Source organism: Lactuca virosa, chromosome 9 (genome assembly GCF_052849685.1).
Source record: "Lactuca virosa cultivar CGN04683 chromosome 9, Lactuca_virosa_CGN04683_v6, whole genome shotgun sequence".
NCBI classification, from domain to species: Eukaryota; Viridiplantae; Streptophyta; class Magnoliopsida; order Asterales; family Asteraceae; genus Lactuca; species Lactuca virosa.
In genome coordinates, this window is record NC_136434.1 from 119,180,156 (window position 1) to 119,187,140 (window position 6,985).

Here is a 6,985-nt window from a genome sequence, read left to right on the forward strand (position 1 = left end):
TAGAAGTCATGTATTTATAATTTTGAAGTTACGATGCACTTCATATTATAACCAATATTTTAGATTTAGATTCGGGACGTTTTTTTTTTTTTTTTTTTTTTAAATAGGGATAGGATTAATACACATAAAATTCATAAGTTCGTCTTAGTTTGTACTTATCTCGTTTTTTTTTTCTATTAATTATGGGCATTCATTAAGAGTGTTAGTGTGGCAAAGAGGCTAAGTGATATGGCTGATCATCATTAATGAGGTATGTACATGAAAAAATAAAAAAAAAAATATATATATATATATAATAATAATAATAGTAATTAGTTGTCTATTTTTAGGTTGATTTTGATAAAGCTTTTGACTCTATAAATTAGAACATTTTAGTTTCGATTAATGAATCTTTTGGATAAATGGGTGTCTTTCGTCTTCTAGAGCTTCGGTGCTTATCAATGGCTCGGCTACAAAGGACTTTTACATAACCAAAGGTGTCTGTCAAGACGACTCGTTATCTCCATTCCTTTTCATCATTGCCATGGAGGGTTAAATGTTGCGTGAAAACCGCTTGTCAAAAATCTCTTTTTCAAGGTTTTCCTATCCCAGAGGTTGGATCCGAATTATCTCTTCTTTTACTCCGACGACGACGCTTTATTCGTGGGGAATTGGGTGAGCTAGAATTTTGCTAACTTAGCTTGCATTCTTAAATGTTTCCATGCAGCTTCCGGGTTAAAAGTTAACTTCCATAAGTCAAAGGTGTGTTTGGTATCGGTGCTTCGAGCAATGAAGTCTCAAGCTGTGCTAGGATTCTTGGATGTGAAGCCGTTTCCTTGCCATTCAAGTACTTAGGCGTCCAGGTTGGTGTGAATATGAATCTTAAAAGAAATTGGCAACCCATAATTGAAATAGTTCATTCGAAGCTTTCTATGTGGAAAGCCAAAAATCTTTCTTTTGGTGTAACTCTTGTCAAGTCTTTACTCGGGAGCTTGCCTTTGTTTTTTTGACTCTTTTTAAAGCTCACAATTTTGTTATCGAGCTTCTCGAGACACTTCGCAGACGTTTCCTTTGGGGTGGTAGTGATGAAAAAAAATAAAATTAATTGGGTTTCCTAGAAGGTGGTTACCGGGTCCAAGGGTCAAGGTGGGCTCGGAGTGGGATCGCTCGTATCTCTCAATTGGGCTCTCCTTTCTAAGTGGATTTGGAGGTTTAAAAATGAGCATGATTCCCTTTGTAGGCGTGTTATATGTGCTATTCACAACAATACAAGGAAACTTGTTGATTCCTTAGCGGAAAAAAAAAAAAACCCCTCGTTGGGGTATAGTATAACATTGTGAAGGTCATATCGGCAATTGAGGTAATTGGAATTGATCTCCCTTCCATTTTTGAGTTTCAGGTCAGATCCGGCAACAGTACTTTGTTTTGGCTTGACAATTGGACGGGTTGCGGTAGTTTGGCTTCTCAACTCCTCTTTCTTTTTCTCTGGACAAGAGGAATATTTACTTTATTGAGGAAAGAATGGTCGATAACAGGTTAATTGGGGCATGGAAGAGAACTCATAATATCAATCTTTAGGTTGCAGAGTTAGAAATTTTGGTTGGTCTCATAAGTTCGAACTCGCTCAACGGTGAACCTGATTTATGGAAAGCTAAACTCTTTGATGACGGGGGGTTCTATGTGCATGATTTAAGTGCTTTAACTGACTCGAAGTTAACAGTTCTGATGAAGAATCCAACAGTCTGGTTAAAGTTAGTCCCGGTGAAGGTTGTTGTTTTTGTTGGGAGGTATTGCATTGATAGATTCCCTTCGGTGGTCTCTCTCTCTCTCCCCCCCCCCCTCTCTCTCTCTCGTAGGGGTATCTCTATTTAAAACAACTCCTGCCATTTATGCGATTTTGGGAGCGACGAGACCGATCATTTCTTTTGGGCTACACCTTTGCTTCTAAATGTGTTGAGATAGATCTTTAATTGGAGTAAACTCTCGCTGCAAAATTTTCAATCTATAGGAGACCTCATTAAATTTACAGCGGTTTGGGGCAATTGCCAAAAAAAAAACAAAAAACTATGTTGGCTATCGTTTATGGGTATTTGTGTTGTGTCTAGAAAGCGAGTGTAACACCCTATTTTCGCCTTACAGTACAAACGACCACTTACGTTTAATAGACTTTTTGATAAAGGAATATTTAGGATAAATAGTCTTGACAAAAGTCGTAGTAGTCGTAAAAGCGAGAGCATACATCACTATTTTGAAAAACTGGATCGGACCGGCCGGTTCAACCGGGAACCGGTCGTGGTTCCAGTTCTTTATGCCCCGAAAATCGGTCGTCCCTTAAACCGGAAAAAGCCGCCTGGTTTTTCTCGACCCGCGGTCCAACCTGTCCGGTTCAACCTCCTTGAGAACCGGTTTTATTTGATTTTTTTTTGTTTTCTCAAAAATCATCGGAAAAAGGCAAAACCCCAAATCGCTATCTCAATTTCTCAATATCGAATCATCTATCGACCGAAAGAAATCCCGTTTCCAAGACAAAATCTAAACCTAATGTCGACTAACACAATCGACTGAAGATTGAAGAAGACCTCCGATTTTCAATTTCTCCTTGGTCGAAATCATCACAGTGACACGGAGGGCTAAGAATTTTTTCCGATTTGTGCTCCACCACCGGCGACTCATCACAGTGACACCTTCCAATTTCCACCACAGTCACACTTCCATAATACAAAGGTAAATTAATCAACACTCAACACTTCCTATCAAGCTAGGCTATCATTGTTTCTCTTTTATATAGACTAAAAGTTTAAAACTAAATGCCAATATATGGATCATGTGTTGGGGTCGGGACCATTTTTAGAATCAGAAACAAGATGTTGGTTGTTGTGGAAAGATAACATTTGTACAGTTAGACCATTTGTACAATTAACATTAGTTTAGCTATTACTCAAAATTCCAGCATGTTGTAGCGTCTGCATAAGATTAGAGAAACTGTCAACCATTACTCAAATCATGTGGTAAAAATGTTGCTTATTATTTTCAGAAAGCATTTGGATTATCAATAATTTATGATTGTATAAGAAAGCTTTTGTACAATTAACATTTATGATTTTTTAAGATTGTTTAACATGTTTACTTGTTTAGGATTATCAATAATTTGATATAAATGTAACATTGGTTGTTCGTGTTTCTATTATAGACTTATAGTATAGATTATGAGCACTCCTGGTTCAAGTTCCAATACATCTGAAGAAGCACAGTCGAATAGCGTCCCATCTGGTTCACAAACTTCTCCTCAACCAAATGTTCGAGCAAAAAAGGATCCTGCTTCGAGGTATATTACTCTACTTGATGGTGGAGGCGGAAAAAAGGCATACTTTTGTACTTTTTGTAAAAAAAACGTATAACGGTGGAGGTATCAATAGAATGAAACAACACCTTGCTGGAGTGACATGTGCAATTTCAGCATGTCCGAGTTGTCCAGGAGATATAAAGTTTGTCATGAAAATTTCGTTGGATGATAATGCCAAAAAAACAAAAGAGAAATGTGTCGGTGTGCTTGGTGATACTTCGGGGGTGAATGTAGATAACATGTATGATGTTGATGATGATGATGATGATGACGTTCAAGTACTCACCCAACAATCAACTCAAAAAAAATATGGAAAGAGAAAAGCTCCTCCTACCTCTCAAACACAAACCGTGCCACCTTTTTTCAAACGAGGTATGCATGATCCTTCTCAACCATCGATTAAGGCAACATTGCAAAGTAAGGAAAGGTGGCATGATATAGATTTAGCTCTTACTATGTGGTTTTATGATTCTTGCATACCTATGAATGTCGTGAATTCTCCCCTTTTCCAAATAGCAATGAGCAAAGTCGCTAGTATAGGTCATGGATACACGGGGCCTTCATATCATGATATGCGTGTCACGTTGTTGAAAGATGCAAAACAGTCTGTACAACATATATTTGATTCTTATAGACGTTATTGGGTAGAAAATGGTTGTACAATTATGGGTGATGGGTGGCGGGATACAAGACAAAGACCCCTTATCAATTTTATGGTGTATTGTGCAAAAGGAATTTCCTTCATTAAATCAGTTAATGCATCAGATATTGAGAGTAATGCCTAAACATTATGCAACTTATTTAGTGAGATTGTTGAGATTGTTGGTCGTCAGAATATCGTTCATTTAGTCACTGATAATGTTGCAAACTATAAGGCCAGTGACGGAGCTTGGACATTTATTTTGGGGGGGGGGGGAAAGTATAATATACATGAAAATCGGAGAGCAAGGGGGGCCACAACATAAATTTTATATTTTTAGGCTAAATATGTATATAAACTAAAGTGGAAGGGCTATTTCTAACAAAAAATTCAGGGGGGGGGCCACAGCCCCCCCCTGCCCTAAGCAAGCTTCGTCCATGTATAAGGCTGCAGGAAGATTGTTATGTGAGAAGTATCCGTCCATTGTTTGGTATCCTTGTGAAGCACACTGTATGAACTTGATTATGAAGGACATGTCGGAGATGCGTGAAGTCGCTGATTTGGTTACACTTGCATCGAGGGTTACAGTTTTTGTTTATAACCACAAATGGCCATTAAATTGGTTAAGAAAAAGACTAGGTTGGACATAGATTATTCGTCCAGGTGCCACTCGTTTTGGTACTGCATTTATTGCATTGAAGAGTTTGTGTGATCACAAACATGATTCGCAAGCTATGGTCACATCACCCAATTATAAAAATGTGATTAGATTAGAAAAAACAAAAGAAGTTAAGTTTATCATATTGAATGAAAGATTTTGGAATAATTGTGCTATCATAGTAAAGGTGATGACTCTAATGTTGAGACTTTTACGAATTTGTGATTCGGATAAGAAGCTGGCTTTAGGTATAATTTTTTTTATATTTTTTAATGATGTTTACAAATATATTATCATTTTTATTATTTTAATTGATGCTTTTTTTCTTTTTTTAGGTTATGTATACGAAGGGATGTATAGGGTAAAAAAAGGAATTAAGAAACTTTTTCGCAACAACATAGAGGTGTACACCCCGTATACTAACATCATTAAAAATCAGTGGGATAGGATGTTGCATAAGAGTCTTCATGCTGCTGCTTACCGGTTGAATCCAGTCTTTCAATATGATCAAGAAAATTTTTCTAAGAAACCAGAGGTGGTTGGAGGGGTTATGGATATGATTGAGCGTTATAGTAGTGCTGGTATTGTGGATGGTCTAACTCTCATGGACCAACTAAAGTTGTTTCGTGAGCATGAAGGTAGTTTTGGTAGAAAACTTGCTTTCGCTTCTCGCAATACTACTCGTCCATGTAACTTTTTTTCAAAATTTTATTAATAGTGAATTATAGTAAAAGTATTATAATATTATTTTGTTATTTTCCATTAGATGAATGGTGGAAATTACATGGTGGAGATGCTCCGAAATTAAAAAATTTGCAATTCGAATTTTAAGCCAGACTGCTTCTTCTTCTGGGTGTGAGAGGAATTGGAGTGTCTTTGAGAGAATCCACACTAAAAGAAGGAATCGGTTGGAGCATCAAAGGCTTAATGATCTTGTTTATGTTCATTATAATTTGCGTCTACAAAATAGGTAACTTATACTTTCAAACTTTTTTTTTCACTTTCTTTATTTATGTGTAAAAGTATATTAATATTTTTTTCTATGCTCAAGGATTACAAAAAGTCCTATGATCCGACCGATTATGAAAGTATTGATAAAATCGAGTTTTGGGTGGTTGATGAAATACCGAAAGGTGAACTAAGTTATAATGAATTGGAAAATATGGTTGAAGAAGAACCACCAAACTACAATAAATCAACAATGTTTGAATCCCAAGCTTCTCGAGGTTAGTATTTTATGTTATTCTATCAATATTTTGTTATTCTTCTATTTGAGTTTAAGTTTTGCTAAAATTGAATTTGTATTTGATATTGAAGATGATGATGAAGTTGCGTTAGAAGAAATTGACATGGATTTCTTTAGATGAAAATTAAATTGTGATTGAAGTTTGGATTTTGATACATTTCATGGTATTATGTTGTTTATGTTGTGAACTTTGTTTTTTTTTTTTTGAAGACTAGAATCAAGATGCGGAGAATTATTTTCATGATACTTTGTATGTTTGGTTTTTTTATTTCATTTTGAAAACTTATGTTTGTTGGTATTTTTGGTTTAAAGTTTATTTTTGTATTTTTTTGGAATATTTTAAATTTTTAAATACAATAATGATGTAATAATGACGTCATCCGGTTCATCCGGTTTTTGGGACCGGTCCGACCGGTTGAACCGGTTGACCCATCGACCCAGTATGGCGGCCGGTCCGGTTTTCAAAACATTGGCATACATATAAAGAACGCCTAAATCTTACTTCGTACGAAGAAGTTATGATTCTTAGAAGTTTCAACACAAAAGGGTACGACACAGAAACCGAAATAGAAAATCGGACGATTGTTAGCCGAAACAATCTAAACGAGAGTTGAAGATCTCGTCGATATGATTACGTCGATATAAATACATTCGAGAATGGATATCATATGCAAGAGTTATGATTTTTATACGGACTTTAACAATCTAAGCCTATAAAAATATAATTTTAAAAATAAAGTGAGAATTAGCCGACGGAGTCTAGATGAAAACTGTAGATCTCGTCGATAGCTACGCGTGGATATAAAGAACGTAAAAAATGGAGCTCGTATGAAGGAGATACAAATTTTTAAATTCTCTCAAAATCCCACACGCAGGCGCACGCACCGACAATGTGTGCAGACAACACCACGTCAGTACCCCAACCAAGTGCGCGACACGCACCCGACCATGTGCACGACGCGCCTCCTGAATTCGCCTATAAATTTTTGCTTTTAGTCCCTTATTCCTCAAACCAATTCTCACATTCTCTCTGGTTCTTTGAGTTCGAATTCTGGAGTTTAGAAAGTTTCGTTTTCAGTGAAACTCTCGAGCATTAGAGGGCTCGGGAATTAAAAGCTC

At 36.4% G+C, this 6,985-nt stretch overlaps 1 pseudogene; it reads left to right on the forward strand.

Annotated features, from left to right (window-relative positions):
* The first annotated feature begins 3,185 nt into the window (after positions 1-3,185).
* LOC145139714 (uncharacterized) lies at positions 3,186-5,987 on the forward strand (annotated as a pseudogene).
* The last annotated feature ends 998 nt before the right edge of the window (positions 5,988-6,985 follow it).